Below are 24,801 nucleotides of genomic sequence, written 5' to 3' on the forward strand. Positions count from 1 at the left end.
GAGAACAATGTGAAGAAGGTTGCAGATTGAATTAGGGAGCACAACGATTGCCCATACTATGTCAATTTTATCCTGGCAGAAAGTCATTAGATGAGAGTTGCTCAATTCTTGAATGTAGGCCAGGTATAAAGATGACAGGTTATCATTCGGCCACTTTGGGGAAGTTCATTAAGAGAGGGTTTCAGCATCAGAGAAGCAGGATTAGAAGTAGTCTGTGCATGAGGTGCGTGTAGCCGTGGCAGTGGATGACGCAAGCCATTTCATCTATGTCATGAAGAAAGTCGCCATCACAGATAGTGTCAATGGGTCTCTAGGTATGAATGTGTCACATGCTGGTATTACCCAAATTGACCTTTTACAATTGACCTTTTGCACAATTGACCTAATTATAGTGTTCCTAATTGACCTTCTGCACAACTGACCTTTATAATATTTTAGTTATTTTCCATATGTATTGGATTGGTTTTGGATTATAAATAATATAAGGGTATTGGGTGGGAAGTTGCTTGGGGTTTTGGATTGGGTGAGGGGTTGTAGGGGGTTTCCCCCCGCATATATGTCCTAATTGACCTTCTAAATTAGGTAAATTCTCTCAAGGTCAATTGTGAAAAGGTCAATTAGTATACAACCCACATGCTATGTCACTGTTGCTGGTATTAGGGATACTGGCATTCTGAGTGCTAGATTCTGATACTGGGTCCCTGGAGGAGCATGTATTGGGCAACTAGTAGGCGACTACATCTGCTGTTGTCCTCTAAGCACGGGCTAGACGGTTTGTATAACACTTCAACCCCTAGAACATCCATGGGCTTGCCCAGGTAGAACTTTGTGGGTTTTCCCCGAGGTTTAGTTCTACTGAGTTCATCTACATGTCCATGTAACTTAGCAACATTGGGATTGCTGTTCCCTTACGTTGCTTATAATTGTGGTAAGCCACTTCTCACTTCTTTGTTGGGCCTTTGAAGCCAGCAAGTAGGCCTTCTTTAGGTTTCTTTCAAAGCCTGATTCCTGAATTTAGGCAGCTACGGTGAGTGACAGCAGTTGCTTTGAAGGTCTTAGTTCAAAGGAATGTGGTCACGAGGGAGGTCCTGACCAATATCAGCGAGCAACAGATGCTCGAAACTAGCCAGGAGACTCGGCGGTTGGCATTGAAAGAGACAGCAACAATACTAAAGAGATCTGCCTGGGGTCAGTTAGGGAAGGGACTTTGAGTAGTTAGGGACCAGGGTGAGTTAGGATTAGTTGTAGTGTAGGTTAGATTAGTATAGATCTAAGGTAGAGTCAAGCAATCAGGATATGGGGGAGTTGTGGGGTACATTATTTGTGGCAGAGAAGGGACAGCACACCCAACTAGCAGAAGTGCAAATCAGCGAGAACCATGTTTATTTTATGAAGGGAGCATGAAAAGAGTGTTGTGCAGGTGAATTTATTTTATAGGTGGAGGACAATGACAAAGCAGTGTTTGGCACATATGGATTGTGTAGATGTGAGAGTATGCCAAAGCAGTCTTATGCAGATTCAAAATTTGTTGGAGTCAGAGTATACTAAAGTAGTGTTAAGCACATGTGATTTTGTAAATGTAAAAGTATGCCAAAGGATTGTTAGGCACACATTCATTTTGTATTTGTAGGATGATACCAAAGCAGTCCTAGGCACATGTGAATTTGCATGCAAAGGAGAACGCCCAAGTTTTGCAAGGCCCACATTAAATTCGTAGGTGAGGGAGTATGCAAAAGATGTCTTAGCTGCATGTGAATTGTGCAAGCAGCGGAGAATGCACTTTTAGGGACATATGCTTTTTGTAGGCTGGGGAAGCATGAAAGCAGTGTTAAACGCACATGCATTTTGAAGATGTGTAGGTACATCAAAGCAGTCCTAGGCACATATGCATTTTGTATGTGGGCGAGTATGCCAAAGCAGTCTTACACACAACTGCATTTTGTTAGCATGGGAATACCAATATTTCACACACATGCTTTTTGTAGGTGCAAGAGTTCAGCAAAGCCGTGTTAGGCATATATGCTGTTTGTAGGCGAGGGAGTATGAAAAAATCAGCTCATGTAGATGCATATTTTCTAGATGTTGGGAGGATCCTAAAGCATTCTTAGGCACACATGCATTTTGTAGGTGTGGGAATAGGCCAAATACATTTTAGGTGCAGGCGTGTGCCAAAGCAGCGCTAGGCACACATGCAATTTGTTTTTTTAGGTCAGTTACGCAGGTGACGTTTTTTGCTTTTCTCTAGTGCTTTTTTATGTTTCTCCTCCTGTTCCTTTTTTCAGTTTTGACTTTTATAAGTGAAGTTTCTGTGCTGCCTTATTATGTTTCTCCAGTTCTTTTTTCTGTTTTTTTTCGTAGGTGGTTTTTTTATATTTTACCATTGCAAGGGGTTCACATTTTCTGGAAAGTCATAGGTGCAAGGAGAGGTCCAGTTTTGTTGTTGACTTTTGGAGGTGTATTTTCTGTGCTGCTTTCTTATGGTCCTCCTCTGGTTCTTTTTTCAGTTTTTACTTGTGTGAGTGCATTTCCTCAGCTCATTTGTCTCATGTGACTCCTGTTTTCCTCAATTTTGACTTTTAAGGTGACATTTCAGAGCTGCTATATATTTTTCTTCTCCTGTTCTTTTTTCAGTTTTGAATGTTGGGCAATTTCGTAGATACATTTTTAGGTGTCCCTTTTCTAACAGAAAGCCCATTGATGGAGAACTTACATTTTGCGGTGCTTTGCTTTGGCAGCTGATAACACGGTGACCTTTCTGATCCTCATAACCATTTGGTAATGCAATGGCAGCACTGGTACTCAGACAGCTGTTCTATGGGGCACAAGAAGAGGTACAGTTTAACCCAATGAACAACATCAGAAAGAATGAGACAAAATGCATATATTGTGTCCTACACTTGAAAAGGGGGGGTTCACTTGTCCTCATAGATATACAGTTACATGGGCGTTATATACAGTGGCCATTACTGGCATAGAAAGAGTGTGACTTCAGCCTGATGCAAGTGACTTGAAATGCTGCTGTCTACTTTTGGTGACATGACATTTACATGATAGTTTCACATGTTAGCCTAGACAACCAACTGTGCATTGTATGAAATTGTGAGTGAAATGCAAAATTTCAACAAATTATTTAAAATATTAACTTGGGGGGCGAACCCCACAGACCTCCTATATTATTTCAGGTGCCCTCGTAACGCTCAGTTGCGTCGGCCAGTTTGGCGATATATCAATGCCCCCAACTGAAAAAGTTGATTGTTAGTGACTGACAATGAATCATTAAGAATCCTGATGTCCGTCCCTCCCCCACCCCGGGACCTCCACCCATGGGTCCCTTACCAGCATCATTAGGAATATCTACCATTCTGAAAATGAAATAAGTATGCAGCCTTATGGTTTAATTGCTGCTGTATACACGAAATATCATTGTGTACATGCACACGCATCTATACTAAAATGTTAGTAACGTGAGAGATTAGTTCCAATCATTTTCAAGAATGGGAGACCAGAATTGTCAACTGTGTTTCTTTGGAATAGGCATCTGACCTAATTTCCTAAATGAGCGTGCACTCACAGGTTATTAGTGACCTCGGGAGGATAGCTCAGGGGCAACGTGCTCGCTTTGGAAGCGAGACAACACGGAGCCAGTGGAGTAACTTTGCTGAATATCTTGGGGGGACGGATGACATGACATCTGAAGAAAAGGTGCCCCAGCCAAATGAATGGGGACAAAATGGTGTTCCATGAAAGTTGGGGTGGGGGACAAACACCCCTGTACCCCCCTAAAATTATGCCCATGCACGGAGCAACACAGGTTCGATTCCCCGGTCCATGCTTAGAAACCTCTGGGTTTAAGCGCGTTATAAATAACCTATCATATCATACCATCAGCCACACTTGTATAAAAAACCTATCGCCAAACCTTGCACGGTTTAACGTTGGGTATTTTGCAAGGCATGAGTGGTGTCTCCAGAACCAGGGTACTTTCTAATCGCCTCTCTGTCTAAAGATGAGGCATTTGAAGGAAACTTGCAAACTATGTCTCAGACATCACCAAGCACTTCATCCAATGTAGGATTTATCCTGCAGGCTTTGGATCGCAGGGATTCAGATAACATAAGCTGTTCACGGATATCCTGCCAAGCATGGCAACTGGATTATGGAACTGTTGATTGCACCTTCTTGATGAGCGACGGGTGGCCTAATGGATATGCAATGACCTGCGATGGAGAAAGGATGGTCATGACCTGTGTTTATAGTTTTGCAGCCCTATGCAGTATCTATCATCAAAGTTAAGCTCCAAGGGGCAATTCACCAAAGAAAATCTTGCTCCCCGAAGCCCTTCAACTCATTATAACTGCTTAATGTGCACATGAGTAAAATGCACTTATTTTATAAAAGGAAACATTTCCCTAAATCTTTACTAAATAGTTCGATGGTGCTGCGTTGGGGAAATTTGAATGATTTTGAATCAAGTGCATTTTACTTTTATGCAAAATACACACCTCAAGTGGGTGGGCGCATGTGCTTCTGAGGACAAGATTCCTTTTATGAATTGCCCTCGAATTCTTTACATTGAAAATGTGCACTGAAGCTTATTCAAATTTTGGGTTAGATGACTAAAAATAATGTACATTTTCTGTGAGTGGTTATGATATTTTAGTTCAAGAATGCTCAAATATGTTCACATTTGTATGACAACAAATGTTCTGTGTGGAGACACGGTTATCTTCACTGTACTCACCACAATTAACAATCACCATTCATCACAAACCACTTAGAATTCAACCGTTAAAATTAGGGATGCAATTGAACCAGATGGTTTAACATCTCTTTGCCCTTCAACAGTGCAAAAATATCAGACAGAGCATGTGACGTAACAATATTATACATAGATTCTGGAATTGTTAGATGTCGGATTGGGAAAACGTCTTGTGTCTGATTAAATCCAATCTTCAAATAGAGGTTAGAAATGTCTCAAAGCATTCAAATCATTTGTAGCAAAAAACAAAACGGTTTGAAAGATTTGAACACCAGATTAAGATGCTCAGATAATTTAGAGTACACATTGGAGCTGTTGCTTTTTTCACTTATTTGTATGTAATTTTGTTTCTATTTTATTTTAATTTCATTTTGTTTGCCTTGTTTCTGAATTTAATATTTATGGAGATTGAAATTGATTTGACCTGATTTTAAATAGCAGGTGCCTATGATTCAGACAGGTTTAAAACTGTTTTTAACCAAATAGAACACTCGATTTGAGTACCCTCTTGCGTCAGCTCTGTACAGACTTCACCAATTCGAAATAATTAAGCATGATTCGGGGGCCATGCACTTTAATACTCAACATCCCTACAATGTTCCTTGCCTGTCCTCCAACATTGCACCAAGCTGAGCTGCCCACCATCCAGGCTCAAGCAGGTGCATACAAGAATTCAGGTATCTTGGATGGACCTAGACCCACTTCAAAGAAGGCCGTCTTGGATCCCCTGCAACTTACCAACACTTGGTCAGCCCAGTAGGCATACTCCAGCATGCCGCGATCCGATTGGTTATCGGATATAGCAAACGAGGACACCTCCCGAAGCTGGGTGGGGATGCCGGCACTGGTTAATAGCCTGAGTTTAAGGCTGGATGACCCTATCTTTGCCTGTCCGTGTCGGCCAGACGGTAACTGTGATCTCGACCACCAGCAACCACCGACCATGCCACCTCGATGCTGCTTCAAAACAGTGGCTGACTACACACTGAGCAGCTCTAGACGTCACCCTGCAGCTGAACTCCCAGCCAACAATCCGTTAGTGTGTCGGGTGAACCGACAAAGTTACCATGCAGTGACTCCCTCTCTGCCTCCTTTGGTCACCGACTTCCATGGTTAATGAAGGTGAGGAGACCTTAATCTCTGATCCGCTCACCCCTGCACATTTACTGACTCAAGCAACCTGTAATACTAAAGACACTCTCCACTACTGTGTGTCTATCAGTCTTTGACTCTTGGTGCAGACACAGACCTTGCCACGCTGGGGCACCTTTGCCGGTACATAACCTATGTATTGTTTGTTCTTTGTGCTCCTGTATTTCTGCTACTTCACCCCAACATGCCTATCTCTATCTCCAACTACCCTCTCCAACTACTGTCTCACATGTTTCCTGGCGTAGCATGCTGAAGTTGCCTCTTAGCTATTTGGCGGCAGTTCTGCCAGCTCACAACATGTTTCCCTTCCTAGCTCTGGCTGCTCTTAATTCTACCTGGCTCCCCACTATACTATGCACCATATTCACGCACTCGCCCCACGTACCTGGAACAAAATGTTACTCTCACAGCCTTTCACTTCATGCTTACCTGCCCTCCCTATTGCCTTACATTTGCTCCTCTCAGGCTTTGTTATTGGATGGCATTAGTCTTTGCTAAACTATGATCCTAATCGACTTTTGCACCTGTATAACTGCAGCAGCTATTAGCCATAGCTCTGCCTGGCAGCCCAGTGCTGCACATGTAACCTATCTTGTCAGTCACTACCTGTTTGACCTGACAGCCTGTGAGCTGTTCATGACAATGTTCAGTCTGCATACACACTCCTATATTTTGTCTCATTTGCTTGTCTGCATGTCTAATGTAGCCCCCTGCACCATGAGGAGAGGCTTTGCCAGTCTGCATACACACACACCTATATTTTGTCTCATTTGCTTGTCTGCATGTCTGATGTAGCCCCCTGCACCATGAGGAGAGGCTTTGCCAGTCTGCATACACACACACCTATATTTTGTCTCATTTGCTTGTCTGCACGTCTGATGTAGCCCTCTGCACCATGAGGTGAGGATTTTCCAGTCCACATACACACACCTATTTTGTCTCATTTGCTTGTCTGCACGTCTGATGTAGCCCCCTGCACCGTGAGGTGAGGTTTTGCCAGTCCACATACACACACCTATTTTGAATCATTTGTCTGCACGCCTGATATAGCCCCCGCACCATGAGGTGAGGCTTTGCCATCTGCATATAGACACCTATTTTGTCTGGCGCCTAGATGCTTCAGGGTTTTGAGCGCTGAAATAAATGTGGAAATAAATGAATACATGAATAAATGAATAAATAAGGGTTTGGTAAGAGGGGAATTAGATCTAGAAATGCAACGTGGGAGGATGTCTAATGGAGAAAGAAGAGCTTGTGTGTCCCACACATCTTGGACTAGGCTGATAGATGGGACGCTGACCTTCCCAAGCCAACAGGAGACACATTTAATGTGTGTTTTGCCCTCTGTGAAACCAGGTAGAAGAGTGTTTCTTGGCGCATTTCCCTGAGAAGGGGATCCTGTCATCTTATTCGCATTCATGTTTAGTATTGAGCTCTTATGCGTCCTTTCTACATACATTGGTACCTTGAACGCTGCGATACATTGAGCCTCTTTTGCTGCTCGTCCTGCACATTGATTGGCTGGGAGTAAAAGCGAAGATGGGTTTTGCACACATCTTTTCGCTTGCCGCTAGACAGTTTTCCAGCTAAACTAGCCTTCCACGCTAGTCTAGTGCCGCCGCGCCCACCTTCAAGCAATGGAGTCTTCCTTGGTCGTGAAGTGGCTTTCACCAGCGTCACTGTGCTCAATGCATGGCAATGTTGCCACAGGGTTTTGGGCATTAGAGTTTTGCAGCATCTGAAGGCTCACCAAATTGACACCAAGAGGGAGGCAGAAGGAGTGGCTGCATGTTTAATTTCCTGCCCCGCCCTCTGGAAACCGGCACCACACCTCGCGCTCATCTTCCCTTTGAAGTGCAGGGCCCGTTGATGAAACATTGAAGCTTTGCATGAATATAATTGCTACTCATTTTATGACTGGGCTTGCACATACGCTTCCAAAACGCCTCGTAAAGTGAGAGGTTGGCATTACTCGTGAGGGTTCTGTCTGAAAGCGCCTTTTTATTGGCAGAGTGTCTTTGAAACAAGACATTCAAGATTTGCTGCAGGCGGCCACTTCATCAGACCACGTGGTCATCATGCTAGCCCTGCCTCCCCCGGCACTGCTTCTTGTCTTGCTATGATAGGTTTCTCAACTGTTCCAAGTCCACCAACACTCTACTAATATCTGTGCAGTGACGCATGCTTACATTTACTCCATTTTGTGCATTGTCCAGCGCCCTTAAAATTCCTCTCTACCCATACAGTAAGAGAAGGGCAGAACGGGTCATCTGATCTGCTGGTCCGGCCTTTTCCACTGGTGGTCAATTATATTCAAGTTGAGGAATAATCTGAGCATTGTTCAATGGGCGGTCAGAGAGCCGGCCTTAGGGCAGGACGGGCCAGGCAGAAGCCCGGGCAGCCGCCCGGGGCACCCTGCCATTAGACCCCCCCCACCACGCCAGCTCAGGGGACTTTTTCAAGGTCTCCCACATGCTGGTGTGGTGGGAGAAGTCACAGCATGCGCCCTATTGAAATTAAATGCGCCCCGCTATCGGAAGCTGAGCGCATTTCACAATAATAGGCTCCCTGCCGTGTCTATTGTAAAAATGTGGTGGTCTAACCCATGCTGCATGACTAGGGTCTTGCGGGGAGAGGGCAGGGGTGCCACATTTTTGATTTGCTGCCCAGGGTGATTCAGATTCTAAGGCCGGCCCAGGGCGGTCATTTTCCCAGTATTCAATTTTATGCCAAATATCAGATTTTGGGATTTGTCTAATATTCTCTGCAGCTTATCTTTTAACACAGTTAGTGGTACTTGCAAGTTCTGGGCAAGGAAACCTAACCATATACAGAACTGGGGAAGTAGACACTTTTCAGGGTAGGTTCTTTGAAATACCCCAGCTGTCTGTGATTTTAGCTCCCTTTCTCTCAATTTGTGGAAACACATTTGTGTGATCTATTTGAAAACAGATCCCCATGTCATATGCAGCCCATTATCACTGATATGAAATTATGCGCTATCATTGATAGACATTTGGCTTTTATTTTTGGCTTCCAGTTGACTAGACAAGTGAATATGGATGCATATAGACTGTGGTGAAGTGAGTGAGTATGCTAGCCAGCCAAGCAATCCGTGAGTCAGGAGTATGCCCGACTCAGTGAGCAACTGAGGAAGTAGCCTTGTGTGAAGTGACAGCGGCGATAGCATCACCTACAGGGCTTCTTTGCGGGCTGACAAAGTGAGGGCACAATAGTTAGAAGCTACTGGTTACTTTGGCTCATGGAGGGGTGGTGGTAGCACCTTTAATAGGAAAAAGAATACCTTTGAATTGACATGCAGACTTGGTGCTTCACCTTGGCATTCCCAGAGTTTGCAGCCAATCCTTTCATGGCAAAGTCTTGCGTGAAATATGCAAAGACCTCAAGTCCGTTGCGCAGTTGTGACCTCTTTATAAAGAAACACAGTATTCTTATGATATTTTCATGTGAATGTGATCTGAATGTGTCCATCTGATGGTGTATGTAGTTCTACTGAAATAGGGACATGTAGGGTGGCATCTGTGAAGCTAAAACTGGAGAATGCCAGTCACCAGAGATGGCCCCACAGGAATAGTCAGGGAAGGGCTAGGACTGTAGGAATGGGAAATAGAGCCGACGGATGAAGTCACCTGCTCAAGGTAGCGCAGGCATGGCTCTCCTTACCTTGCACATAATGGATTAACAATCATGCTCATGAGAGAGTCTGTCATTAAGGCACAATCCAGAAAAGAACACATGTTGATGAAAAAAACTCAAGGTTGGCACTCCAGTGAGGTCATTTCAAAATTGGTGTTCTGCTCCACAAGACAGGAAACCCAAAGAAGATCGGCTTACAGTGGAGATTGATATCATTGCAGTGTAGGCATCTGTGGAGGTCAATGGTACAATGCTCGGCTCATTGCATGTGACCTTGTTAGCTGCTGAGGAGAGGCAAACTGCCTGGAAAGCCTCGCCAGGTATTCCCTGCGTCCCTTCTAGGAAGCCCGCATTCATGGGCAGGGGTATTCTTTATACAGTGATGCATGCTTTTTAGTGGGCTACTCGAGGGCACTTTGGCCCCACAGCACTTAAAGCGACAGCAGAGAATGGGGTGTAGCGGAAGACTAGAGTGAGGTGGCAAACAGGCTGATAATCTAAGGATGTATGTGATTTCTCCAAAAATATTACACCGAATGGAGATTTCACTGAATCCATTTTCATTGAAAAACAAAATGTCTACTTTTTAAAAACATAATGGGGGGAGTCCCCATGCAGCCCCCTCACCCGTCCCTACCATAATTTATATCCTTACCCCACACCCCACCTATTAAGCATTACACATATACCATTTCCCCTACCATTTTTGGTGAAATAAATTCGGTGAAATCTCATTAGGTGAAATGCTATTCGAAGAAATCTACGGTAACATAATCTAAAGGGTAGAAAAGCGTACAGGAAAGGCTGCACCCAAGCCCTTCCATCGCTTGTAGTTCTGCAGCTGTCAACTAGCTGTTTGGAAACAGTTGTAGAGTTCAAGGGTGATCAGCCTCCTCAATGCTTTACTGCAGTTCTCAAATTCAGTCATAGACAGTGTGGCTGAATTCTGAGAGGGTCATATGTGAGATGGCAAGATGAGATCTGTAAACTGGGTTACGTTATGTGTTGCTTCATTTCGGTTTTCTGTGGGCATTTAGCAAAGCTCCTTTAAGTGGGATTCAGGTAGCAGACAAGGACCTTTTACCACATATGCAAGCTCACCAGGCCGGGTTGCTTAATAGTGTGGGATGGATTGAGGAATGAGGTATACAATTAAAAGACAGTGGGGCATGAGATGAGGAAGGTTTCAAAACAGTGTTACTTTGTGTCTTGTGTATTCAACAAAAACAGTATTGCCTATATTTTATTTTAGCACATATTTGGAAATAAGATGTCATGATTTTCTGCATAACTCCATGCCAGAGTCTAGCCTCCACCCCGATATAGTCTCTATGCCTATCTGACAAAGTTGTATCTTTGTGCTCTAGCTGAAAAGAAACTACTACCCCTGTGCAGCTAACAGGCTTACTATTGGACAGCAGTATTGCCATGGTTCCCCCTTCTGGGTGAATTTAAGTAGCAATTCTTATTACCCTTATTACCTTTGTCTGTATGATAAAACCTATATGCTACCAATATCTTCCCTACTCAAATTTATCACTAAACCAACAATTGTTTGCCCTTGCAATATAGTGTTTTTATACCCATAAACAGAAATGCTTTAATAATGTTCTCACTCTCTTGTTTAACATTTATGTTTATGTATTCTCTCATAGAGATAACAAACGAGCACTAAATATAAAATAGTCAAGCAATATCCAGTTCCTAATATTAGCAATAACGTAGTGGAATAGATTACCAGCATCCTACACTTCTAAAATATTCAAACTACCTACTACCAATCACAAATATCTATGTTGCCATTGTGGGCCAGTAAAACCTAAAATCATACTCACAATTGTGATGCTGTGAATTGCCAAGCAAGGGGACAGGTCAGGTGAGATAGACCAACATCTGGATAGCCCATTATGTGGAAACGGTTAAACACTAGGTCAAAAAGTCCATGGCTTCTATGGGTAGTTAACTAAGAACAGTCTAAAAGTCATGTAGAGCCATGGATCAAAAAAGATTACAGGCAAAACATTTCAAATCCACCTGCAAAGGATTACTCTCACCCTTCCTCTGTGCTTTGATGGATGCACCCACGTATTCTGGCTAAAGAATTACGTGGGGCAACGCTGGTTATGTATGGACACTGTGTCGAAACCCAGTACCACCCTAAACTCAGTGTGTCACCAGTACAGGGAAGATTAAAAGGCAGACCCAACAAAAATATATCTTGGTGGCTTATTGCAGCCCTCAAAATATTTAAAAAGTCAAGCAATCAAAATTTGGAAAAATGGCAAAAGTGACAATTTTAGGTCCAAAGACTAGAATTACACTCTTGCCCTACTAATTAAATCAGTTTTCCTACCCAAGCATGTCAAGATCTTGTGGGACAGAAGAAATCCCAGGCCCTTCCACGTCATTCTTCACAGTGGTGCAGCCTTTGGGCATATTTCAGGAACTCCTCCACACTGCTGAAACAGCTGATTTTTAAAAGCTACGACCCACACCTGTTTCCCTGTTAGACAATCACATCCTAAAAAATAATCATGCCATTCATGTAATCAGCATGAATAACGGAACAAAACATCTTGCATGTTTAGATTGGAATTTCAGCCAATCTTGTTTACTGTTGCTTATGTATAAACGGCCCTGTTGAACAAGAGGGGGCTTGGCCAGATGATAAACAGAAGTCACTGCTCTAACTTGTTAAGCAAAATAGTGTGTATGTTTCTGAATTCTTGTGCTCGTCTGCTATTTATTGAAATAATAGTGCTATCAAACTGCTACGTGCAATAACAATGCTGATAAAGTGATCAAGCATTCATGTGTGCAAAGCATGGATATCACCTTTGCTTTGAATGACAATGTAGCAAAGTGGGCATGGCAAGCAGATAAACATATTATTTGGGCAATCAATTATCGTGTGCTTTGCGCATAGAAAGAAATGAATGTATTTTCTAAACGCACCACACTTTTTGGGGTACCAGTAAACTCTTTAACTCCATAATGCCTTCTGAAAAGATTTAGTAATTTTCTATTTATTTCCAATTGTGCTTGATAAGAGAAGGCTTGCAAAGTTAATAGATGGAATGCACATGTATGAAATGTATCTATGTCATAGTTAACGGGAATGTTTCCCATGTGGCTACAGGCTGATGTGGCCTGGATTGGAGTTTAGAGCTGTTGCTATTATAGGCATATAATGCAATTCATGACACAAGAGATATCATATTATCAATGTAGAGTTCTGGCTCACAGGCTCATTTATGTTGATGCATCATAGTTCCACCATTTTGTAAACAGGTGAAGAAGTTTTAGTTAGCAAATCAGGTCAAACAGGTGTAGTGCCTTCTCCATATATAACTCAGAGCCTTCGATAGGCCACAGACCTGAAAGATAAGCTTTTAGATTTGTGCATTGACGATTGTGGGCTGTTTCACTTTTTCCGCTCATGACTCAGTGAGAGGCGGACACAGATTTAAGTTACGCATGCATGATTTAAGACTGGCTGGCATGTTTTATCCATGATGCAAATGGGCACTGATTCAGGTTTCGTTTTTTCTTGTGCCCAGGGGCAATTGCAGCATCAGGTCACGGACAGAGCCTGCTACTTGTATTTTGGTCGATAAAGGGCCCAGTTTAGTCCCACGATAAAATCATTAATTGGGTGTTGTGTCTGTACCGGGGCCCACTAATAAAAACCCTTACAAATTTCTGTTCCGTGATAACGGATGCCGAGAGTTATCTCAAATTCTTGCGGCTAGCCAGCCAACCCACATGATGTTGCCTCATAAACCTTAACTCTAGGTAATACTGCATTGCCATCACATATGGTCACAAAACCCAATAGGACTGCATTAGCTTGTCCTGCCCTGGCATACTGTTAACTGCACTACCCAAGTGTGGTTGTCGTGGAATATCTCTCTCAAATTATTGAAGGAGTGAAGTGTGCTCAGTAACTCTAGCCCACATGCTGGCTCACTGGGATTGCAATGCATGGCTGTGTTGCATGATGGCCAAGGTTAGGATGAGGATGTCTGACATCTCAGCTGAAGTGACATGTTCAGCTCACTCTTGCAGCGGGGGGAGATTGGACGTTATTCTGGTAAGTGTAGTGTCTTCTGCTGCACCACATGGGGCCTCATTACAACCCAGGCGGTAAGTTACCGCCTGGGCCGTGACTTTACCACCATGGCGTAAACTATGTTTACGCCATGGTGGTTGGCGGACTTACCGCCCCATTCCGAGGTTGGCGGGGGCGGTAAGTCCCCAATCCCCATTTACCCTTCCCCATTCCCATTTTTGCCCCATAGGGCATAATGGGAGTGGGGAAGGCGTTAATTACGCCACCGTAAATTACGGTGGCGTAATTAACTCCATGGTCCCTTAGCGCCATGGATTTTAACACCTGCTAAAAGCAGGTGTTAAAAGCGCCATGGCGCTAAGGGACCTCGTAATTGGCGGTAAGGGGTCGGCGCAGCTAACGCTGGCGTAAACCCCTTACCGCCAGGGTCGTAATGAGGCCCATAGTCTCGCCCTAGGCATCCCCCTACAATTGCCTCATTGCAGTGCTGGCACTGATGATGTCAGTTTCCATTGTAGTTCTCTTGATCATTTACTATGTTTAATTCCTTGAAAATAACATGGGAATGCACACACATCTGCATGTACACACAAACAACACAATACAAACGCACGCATATTTCCTTTTAAAATGTACAGTGCTTATCGCATTGAATATGGTGTGCGCACAAAGCCATGCTATCAATGTGGCTGCCAGCAATTCTTGGCAATAAGATGGAGCCCACCCGAATGCAATCTCCCCCTTCACAAGCATGAGGTTATCCGTTCTAAATTATACTTCCATGATGCTTAGCGGGTAACCCTCACTTAAAAACAAAACAGCCAGTTTCACCCAACAGGTGTGAATGGCAGCCCTGCCAGAGCGTTTTGTAAAGTATTTTAACCTGTAACTTGCATCTGTGTGAATTTTGCCTAGAGAGAACCCATGGCATATGTCTGTTCGAGCAGTGACGCGTCTCTTTCTGGAAAGCTATGCCTTGAAATCATGTTATGGTACACTAAAAGAGACGGTTCCTGGTTACATCACACTTGGTATATTGAAAAAGGATGAATATCCGCACAGTATTTTGGTGGGTTCAGTGTTATTTATTGAAACTGAGACATTTAGCCTTAGTAGTGGTCAGCCGACACGTGTATCGAGGCTATGTGTTGGGTAAAAGGGGCTCTGATGTCCAGTGTTGAGGGTCCTGTCTAGGTTGAGTCGAATTAGTTTGGTTCCAGTCTTGGGTCCTTGGAGGGCCGATTGGCCTTGGGAGCTGTGTTATGGTATAATTCCAATGGCTGACTGACCTACAGGAGACTCTTCAGATTTCCCGGCGGGCTCTCCGTCTTTTCATAGCCTTCTTTTGTAAAGTCTGCACCTAGTTTTTGTCTTCATGATTGCAACCAGTATTTTTGTAAAAGTGTGGTTACCCCCCCGCTCCCCTCCCTATACCACCTCCTCACCCCTTCACCCCATTCCCACTCCCCCATCCCCACAAACACATATGCATATAAATGCATATGTGTATGCTGCTCCCCCTACCCTCTTTCCTATTCTCACTGCACCCTTTCTTCCATCTCTCCTCCGCCCCACATCCATTTGATGTGAAGAATTTCTCATAAAGCTTCCAGCATGTTGGTCCTCACTTTTAACAAATCTTTGGTCAGTTTTGTGTTATATTATCCTTTAAATGGACACAAATGTGAGAAAACATACTTTATGATGTAGTTCCAATGCACTAGCTTGTTTGTTCGCAAATACTGACAGGAGAATGGAATTGGCCAGTAGTTTGGCCTGGGTGGACTTGTTTGTGGATCTTTTGAAGATTCTGGGTTTTACACACTTTCTGGCATTTATCTGAAATGTTTGAGGTTGCCCCGTCCTTGACCATGAGGGTTCCCGCGAGAAGGGGCAGGCTACTTCAATCCCCCACAGGGCCCTCTAGCATGCCGCACTGATGTATTTGGGCCTGGAAGTTGCACTCCCACACCCTTTGATGCATGTTAAACGTTCTTTCTGTTTACAATTCAATTGAACTATATGTAGACAAATGTTTTCCTTGTTTTTTGGGATGCTGTGGAGGTAAGCCATAGGGTGCTATGGTTTGAGGCGTCATAAGGGTGCTTGTTTGTGGCAGACTTCTGGGTTTGTCTGCAAATATTTGTGGGTCATTGAGCTTACAAAGCATTCACCATGACTTTGCAGCAGTTGGCTATAAGGAGGTTGGGGGTGCAACCAGGCCTATCAGTGATATAAAGTAACAGGATGCAAGTGGCATATTTGGTGACAGAATACCACCCGGTGTGGGCAGGATAGCCTGAGCTTTTTTGATTTTTACAAATCAAACTATGCAGGGGATATGGTCTATCCCAAAGTCCCATGCCATAGAGATGAAGCCAGAGAGCTCCAAGGCAAAGGAAAGCTTGTCTTCCTAATCATCCCCAGGGAACACATGGGAGTGCCACTGTTGTGGACCAAGGCCTCTATGTTGCCTGTGTACTAGAAGCAGGGTCCTGCTCAATGGAGGTGAATGACACCCTGTAGGTGCCAGACTATCTTCCTGATGAGGCGGTGCACAACAAAGGACTCACCTTGTCCCTGGAGACTCTGGATTGGGCCTTCCAGCAACTTAGAAGAACAGGAGCCGCTCAGAACCCTGCGTAACCCCTCAAGATCTCCTCGAACCTGCTTGATTCACTTTGAGCCACTACAGGTCCTGAGGCAGAGGCGTAGATAGGGTAGGGTCTGAGTGAGCAAGGCCCACCCACAATCTGTAAATGCCCACTCTTCTCGCGCTTTGTGGGCATTTACAGATGTTAATGTCACTGCGATGGGCCCAACTGCATTAGCTTCAGGCCCCACTTGTTAAACAATCCTGGCTACACCTCTGATGAGGTGCTGCTTTTGTCCCTCTGCAAACTGCAAAATGCTGAACTGCTCTTCAAGCTGCCCAAACGTTGGTCCGACCCATTCTTCTCCCGAAAGAAATAAGAAACACCAAAGACCACCTAAAATTTAGAAAACTTCTAGAAACCTGGCTCTTCAACACCTTGGAACCAAACTGAAACAACTGAAAAAAATCAAACAGGAAACACAAAGAACAGCATGACAGAATAAATGATGGCACAGACAACACCTAGGACCGACTAAGGGAAACCCCTACAAGAACAAGAGAGTCGATGCTAGGTGGAACAGAACACGAGCGACAACCCCATGAAGACAGAATAACAGCAAACATGCCTAACACTACAACCAACCTTACCCACTCAGAAAGGGCGCAGGGTACGGGCGCAGGTCACAAATAAATTGATCCGCAAGGACTAGGCTGCAGCAACGACAAACTGGGATAAAAGGGCTGGCCAAATACAAAGATAGAAATACAAAGAGTAGCTGAATTAGCATTATGACAGAGAGATGAGACAGCCTTTTCATATTGAAACTTAATCACTGAAAGGAAGACAACCTTCTCTAAATCATAAAGGAGATACAATAGGAGTGTGCATTTCTCCTAACAACAAGGCTACTAACCAACCACCCCAAAAACTACTAAAAAGCCCACCACTCCTCACACACCTCTCACACTCTAATCAAACACAACCACACCTCTTAAAACTGCAGCAACCCGCAAGCACTTCACCACACCGCAACAACGAACACACCACACAGACCCCCACACAACAGCACACGACGCTCTCAGAACCGAGTACCACACCAGTAAGCTTGGCGAACAGTGTTAACTGATCTGAAGCTGCCAACAGCTCCCTTGCTCTTCTCCAAACTTTGTCCTACTAACACGCCCTAACCTACCCCCCTTTTTGTTTCAGACCCTCCAGAGCACCAGTGAACCACTCCATTGGTGATAGTGCTCGGTACAAATATCCTTCAACATTAACATTGAAGCATACTACCTCGACTCGACTCAATCACCATTTTGAGTCAGGGAAGGCAACCGACTTGATTGCTCAAAAGAACTGCTGGAAGCCTTCAAGTCCCTCATCCTGAACACTGATGAAGACATTGGAACGTCTGTTGCCCTGTCCGGAGCACCCACAGTCCTGTTATCTTGCGTCCATTAGCAAGCATATAAAACAGCCACTCCCTGGCACACACGTGCATTCAGCAGCAAAGCAACATGATGTCACAGGTTTCCCCCTTTCTCAACTGTTTTCGCTGCTTGATGGACTCTTTAGGAGGAGTTTTCTTCAGTACGGTACGGGTCTTGTACAAGCCCGCTCGCCGTCTTCGGCTTCCAGTGTTAGTTCAGCTTCAATGTCCGGGATCAATAGGAAACTCCAGGAAGTCCAGGATAAGGAGAAGGTGCACTCGGAGAAGGCTGAATAAGAAGGCGAAAGGATAGTAGGGGAAAGCGGAGGATCCGGGAACCAGGAAACAACAGAGTTCCGCGAAGGCGAACTACGTAGCACACGTCTAGCCACAGCTAACAGTAGTGTTGAGACGCGCGGGGACGCAGGGGTGTGGCTAATTTATAGAACGTGCTGCATCGGACGTGAAGGCTGGTAAGCAGCGTTCTGTGCTTACGGCCATGTTGGAAGTACAACAGAGTGTAAGCCCCGACGCGTCAAGGACCAGGAGGCCCAGAAGGGGCGTGTCCGATGGTATGACACATGCTTTTGACGTTGCAGGTGGTTGACATGTGCCAACGTTGTCAACGCAGCTCCTGCCACAACCTATTCACTTTGCAGTGGGGTTAGGATCTCCCACATAGTGTTACAGTCTGGAACCATGTTCTCCATTGGAGTAGGGGCTCAGGATCCCGGAGACCCCTCACGTACCCCAAAGTGCTCCCTGAGGATGGCAGGGTCTGATTGCCTCTGGGCACGTTTCGATAACAAGTGTGCGTGTGCAATTGGAATTTTCTCATGTAAAGGTTTGTATACGTCACTGACCCTCAGACATGGGGTACGTGGTTTATGTTTGATAGTGGGAAAGCATTTTAATAACAAACGTGCCTATTGTAAGGGGCATAATACAAGCATCCTTATAACAGTACTATTATAATGAGCCCAGCTGTTTCACAGCTCCATTACGTGCCCCTCAAGGCGCCTATAATGTTCGATCGCTTACATGGAAACCTTAAGACCGATTAGGGCTGGTTGCTGAAGCAGCTCGAGGCTAACTCTGCTCTTAGGCTCCAGCAGACCTCACCTTTGACATGTGTTTATTGATAATTGTCGAGCTCGGATTTTCTGGGCAGGGCCGGGAATTACACCCCAGCTGCTTCACACACACACACACGAATGGTTTGGAGACAAAAAAGTCTTGGAGGATTTTTGGAAAACATGATCCTGCTGGCAGCGCTACACCAAATAAAATGCATTTGTTTTTCTGGATTCGTCAGGCAGGTTTAACAATCCGGCATTCATTTCATGTTTTTGCCCAGTGGAAACCTCGGGGGGGGTGGGGGAGTTCGGGAACCGCATCTGGCCTTTAACTCTCCCGGGTCCTTGCAGAGGAATGCAGCAACGGCCAGATTCACATCTGCAATGTGAGGAAATGTCAAAGGACCAGAATCCCTCGCGCAATGAATATGGCCCTCTATTAAAGCAATTAGTCACTTTCCCCCGGCTGTCACTGGCCCGCTGCAAAGTGGTTCCAGCCAATAACCCCGGTCTCTGCAAGGGCCGCAATACCCGCCGTGGGGAGGGGGAGAGAGAGAGAGAGGCCTTTGTCCGGCCAGGCCCAACAGAAGATATGCAGGCCCCATTTCAAAATGGCCTCCGGTGGGCCTGCAGCTGGGAAATGCTGACTGCATACAACAACCAGACACATGCATTGATCTGGTGCAGTTTATGGTTTTGAAAAGCAAAAGAGCACTTAATGGTAGATATGTTTTGGAGCAGGGGTAGTTTCAGTGGGTGCAGTGTGTTTGGCAGGAACACATATGACATGAGTATATAATATACGGAATGGGAAGAATTAATTCAGTGCAGCATGGTAAAAGGACTTCGCTTGGGGAGGCAGCTGTGTGGTGCATGCGTTATACTGGAGGATGTTTCCCAGTGCACATCCCAAAAGGTGACTTAATGGTGGGTTTATCAATAAGGTTGCATACCATGAGCCCCACCTTCAACTTCGATCATCTCCAGCCACATTTGCTGCCTCACACCAAAAAGCTGACATCAGGATAAAAGATGTCAGCGATTAATGAGCATTGTTTGGAGAGGTATGTCCTTGATAGCAAAGGCACGTTTAGAGTGGCACACCCTTTAGTTTATGAACACTGATACCGGCTTCGATTATTTATTTATTTTATTTTATTACAGTTTGTTACAAACTTTTAAAAAATAAAATAAAAGAAACAGCCAAGCTTTCTTTAACTTGTTTTGTCGCATTGCACAGTTTATGGACACTGATAACGGCTTCGATTATACGTGCATACCATCAGTCCCACCTTGGGGCTTCCTTCTGTGGCAAAGTCCTAGATAAAGCAAAGGTGGGAGGGTGCGAGTAGCTGCATATCATCACAGGACAAGTGTGTTGGCCTCTGTACAGCAGAAAAAAGAAAGAATAGGAAGCTGAAACTGTAAATGACCACTTAAGAAAAGCTATACATCTTTATTTGTCTGAGTCACAGGGACGCAAGGTGTGGGCCCCATTTCTTTTGGGAGCCTTGAAAGGCCCTAACAGGACATGATTATTGCCATGCTATATATCAAATGGACACGTTCAAAAAAATAAGGCCAGCACAGAGAAGTTTGAAATTTGGTTAATGTTAAGATAAGGGAAATGCGGGATGCCAAATTACAAAATCAAAAAGAATGATTGGTTTAATAATATTCCAAGTAACACATCTATACAAAAACATCAAAACTCTGAACATATAGTGACAGACCTAGATCACAAGACTGCCATGGAATGCAATCTCTCAATTTCTGAGACCTGATTGCCTTCATCCCACATGTGAGACATCACGTGAAAGCAGCAGAGAAGAAGGAGACCAGTAGCCCACAGTAGGGATTGTGGAACATCATTCTGACAGCACACACCAACATCCCTTCTGGCTTCTTTCTTACTCATTTATTTGCCACCCACAAATAACATTTGTGCGGAGCGCGGGCCCCAAGAGCTCTTAGAAAAGTTGTGTCCAAGGCCCAAAAGACAAAGAAAACAACATAATAAAATATTTCCCTTGATAAATTGGCATTAGGCTACACAGCTCAGGAAAACAACGGCTTCTCTGTTAACAGAATATGGACACATGTCCACATTCACTAACCGGCCTTCCGTGTGTATCTTACAACCAAGGCTCAGTAGAGAAGAACTTCTCAGCAAATGTTGAGACCTTCCGCCATGCTGTGCCTCTCGCCTCCACACACAAGCTACCAGTTGAGCCTCTTCGGCAGGGGCTGCAGAAGGCCACGCTGCTCCTCACCCAAACCGCCCAATCTAGTGCCTTGGCACGGACTGTGCTGTGGTGCCTGATATTCAGCTGTCCCGTGGGACCTCCACGCCACCACATCTGCTCAAATCGAACACATCTTTATTTCGAAAATGGATCAGTTTCATAAAAGAATCATATGCAATAACGTATCGAAACATATAACACAATAAAAAATCCTAAATCATGCAGCAAAACAAGTCTACAACCAAACATGTAAATGTGAGATAACATTAAGACCAGGGCTCAAGTCAAGGGTATACGCGGGGGCACTTTATTCAGAGTGAGGACTCAGTCCCCACCAGCTAAAAGAGAAACATTGGATGTCCTCTTTGAATTTGTGAATGAATGCCGACCTCGGGCAGCCACCCCCAATCGTAGGCCGGACACTTCACCAGTGCACCACTGCACTATATAACCTGATGAAAGCTGACAAACAACTAAAGGGGAAATATCCCATTTCGGTACTGAAAGTCCCAGGGAAAACATTTGTATTGGTTCCTGGAGTTTAAAACATGCGCACATTTCAATGTTTTCAAAAACACCATTAGAAGAAAATATCCTGTCTTGGTCTTGTGTGTGTGTGTTGATTTTATGAAAGTCAAATGCCATTCGTCCTGTTCAATTTGGGTGGTCTTGCAAAGCCAATTTAATGACATGTGCATATTTCACCTTGATATGCTAATTTCTGGTGATGTCACATCCCATTGAGTTTGTTGAGTCCCCCCATTTTACTTTTTAGGACGTGACCCCTGATTAAGACGAATCCAACTGTAACGGACGATTTCTGAATGATAAAGCCTTTTCAGCGAAGGACTAAATAGAAGGCGCAGAATGCCAATCCGGGATGGCTAGGGCTTGGAGAAAGGCTGCGTGCGCCTTCTGACTCCCCATCTTTTCAGCTTTGCTAAGAGATATCTCTTTCTAAAATTAGAATCAACAAGGCGAAAGAAGGTCACATGTAAAATGTTCTCCGGCCCGGGCCTGTTGCAGAGGCATTTGCGTTGCCCCATTGGGACTACTCTTGAAGCAAGAGCCAGTACCTTTTCCAAATAGCAAATTTGACCTGAGGCACACCATATTCCCGCTTTTCTTGGGTTATCGAACCATGACACATAGTTTGTTGAGCCCAGATATACTTTATGCGTGAAATTGAACTGCATGCTCTAGATTCCTTTTGTTCTCTATGTGCAGGTCTTCATAAGAGAAATTCTTTAGTTATCTTCCCAGAATCATCCTTGCTGGTCCTGTCATAGGTCATGTAAAGCTTTTTGAGTCCCAGATTCTTTGATGAGGATCTGATATAATTTAGCTGAGCAGAGATATTGTGCACATCAGAATTCGTAATGTCTTCAACTAACGATGTAGTGAGACTCAGATGTGAATTCCACCAAAGCCGTGCCCAGTGTATTAGGGATGGCACCCCTATATATAGTCTACAACATGAGTAGGGCCACATTCCTTACGTAGCAGGTAGCCTGGGATCCCTGAAGTACTCCCGTTATTGCCCAAAGGAAGGTATCCAGTGATAAAATCATGTGAAAAATGTCGTTTATACAAACAATCGAAGCAAAAAAGCTGTGGTTTGACCCGTTAAAGGTGTACCCCATTACACCATTTAAGGGGAGCAGGGATTGCGGGGGTGTCCCCCGCATCCTTTACATGGATTGCTGTGGCAAAACCACAGCTTTTTTGCCGCGATATTTTGTGCCATTTATGCAGCGAATTTAACAGATGGAACCCAAAGGAATTGGTTCTCTTTAGTTTAAATTACCTCCGGGCTATAATGGCCTCAGACACCCGCTTGTACAGGGGCAATGGTAGAGATTTGGCTTTGTATATGAGGACAATGTGCTCTATAGTTAGACCTCCCAATTTTTCCCATACCTTAGCATGGAATCACAAACCTGTGCCACTTTAAGAGCTTGTTTTTTAATAGTCTGATGCCATTTGACATTTTATGATACAGTGACAACAAGGAAGCAAAAGGAGGAAACCCATTCCATTTTCCCTCCTGCAACTAATATTGGACCAACGCATGCTCTGAAATTACTAATCTGCATGATTTTTGATGTATTTATCTTTTCCTTTAGGTCCTGCATGGCCGTGCAATCAGAATCGCCCTTGGTCAATATTTGTAGGGCATTTTATTGTGCGTGCAATCAAAACCGCGCCATCTGCATATGCAGAAACACACATTTTATGACCTCCCCTATTCGGTACGTCACTTGTTATTTTGCATAATTCAGATGAAGATGAGTTCACAAAATAAGTTGTATAAAAGTGTGGATTAGTCACAGCCTTGCCTTGCTCCACACTTTGACCCTAATGTCTGGGTTAATTTGCCCTTGCTACTATATCCCACTATCACTGTTAGATTTTGTCGACTTTCGATCAATATTTATAGTAACAAATTGGGCATTCCAAGACCCTGTAATGTAATCCAGAGCTTGTTATGATTTACGCAGTCATATGCCGCCGCGATATCCATGAATGCTAAGAAGACAGAACTTTTCTGTTTTTGAACATACATATCCAAGATTGATCTTAGGTTCAGGGTCTGATATATGGCACCCATAGCCTCCCAAAATCCACATTGTAAATCTGAAATGATTCTGTTGGTTTGCGCCCATTACATTGTTTTAGCATTTATCACCCACTGTGTTATCAATTATGGAGATTGGCCGGAAGCAAGCAGGATCTGTTCTTTCACCTATTTTTCAAAATTGGTTTAATTGTCACTTCCTTCCATCTTTCTGGTATAGCCATTAGATGAAATAAAGTATTCAATACCAGTGTGAAAATAAGTGACCATATAGGTCTTTCACTCTTGAATAACTTCATTGGAAATTAGTCTGGCTCTGCAGGGTTGTCATTTGCCATTCTGGGTATGGTGGGCAATTTATCCATGGAATTACCTTTGTATTTGCCTCAAGCCCTACCAAATTACCCAGTGCGGCCACTTTGCTCAGGGAATGGCTTTTGGCCATGGCTAGGACACCCCCCTAGTCAGGCACTGAGTAGACTAATTTACAATGTAAACCTTTTTCTTAAACAAAAAACACCAAGTTTAACTAACTGTGTATTATTTGGGGGGGTGGGGACTTCACATCATGCATAAGATCAAGATGCTGGCTATTTCAAACAATGGCTAAAAGTAGGTGATGGTGTCACACATGCATATGAAAGGCATATCAATTTGGCCCATGCAAGTTGCCCTGCAAGTCCTGCCTTTTGGGATTCCATTGCATTGCATTCTATTAAATACAGGCCTGTATTTTATACTGACAAAATAATAATAAAAATACTCTACAAAAATACAAAATGTTGCAAGCTAAAAAGGAAGATCTTGCCAAATATCTCTGTTACCTACGTCAACTAGCGATGGAACCACAGAATGTGCAGTCTGAAGCGCGGACTATGCAAACACAACACCTGGGCATGACGCCAGGTCTGCCTATTTGACCCGTCCACATGACCATGGGTTGGTCACTACCTGAATGGCTATGATCTTCTTGTGTGCCACAATTGTGATCAACGAGAAGAGATTCCGTAGTGTTTCTGAGTGGGACGGGGATGCCCAGATGTGGATCCCGTGCCTCCTGATCCTAGAGACTCAAGCTACTCCTCACTGATGATGCCCAATGAGGCCGAAACATGTCTGGGGTTGCTTGCAATGTCGTGCAGAAGGCATGTGACCAAGTGGTTTGGGCTGGACTGCCCCTTTTGAGGTGGGAGCACAGCTGATTTGCATATTGTCTCTTCCATTTCTGTAATGGG

The 24,801-nt window shown here is 44.2% G+C and overlaps 1 protein-coding gene and 1 long non-coding RNA gene across 3 annotated transcripts in view; one reads left to right on the forward strand and one right to left on the reverse strand.

Moving 5' to 3' along the window:
- Window positions 1-24,801, forward strand: part of PDLIM4 (PDZ and LIM domain 4) — a 659,501-nt gene that overhangs the window by 258,594 nt on the left and 376,106 nt on the right. The gene's annotated exons all lie outside the window — the stretch shown is intronic.
- Window positions 1-24,801, reverse strand: part of LOC138581300 (uncharacterized) — a 216,612-nt gene that overhangs the window by 84,575 nt on the left and 107,236 nt on the right. Inside the window, exon 3 of one of the 2 annotated variants that reach the window (XR_011304510.1) lies at window positions 2,010-2,812. The exons of the other annotated variant lie outside the window; for it this stretch is intronic. This is a non-coding gene — a long non-coding RNA (uncharacterized lncRNA). Of the gene's footprint in view, window positions 1-2,009; window positions 2,813-24,801 lie in introns of those variants that run through there. 2 annotated transcript variants of the gene reach the window in all.

Source organism: Ambystoma mexicanum, chromosome 3p, assembly GCF_040938575.1.
Source record: "Ambystoma mexicanum isolate Mex_15411 chromosome 3p, UKY_AmexF1_1, whole genome shotgun sequence".
Lineage (NCBI taxonomy): Eukaryota > Metazoa > Chordata > Amphibia > Caudata > Ambystomatidae > Ambystoma > Ambystoma mexicanum.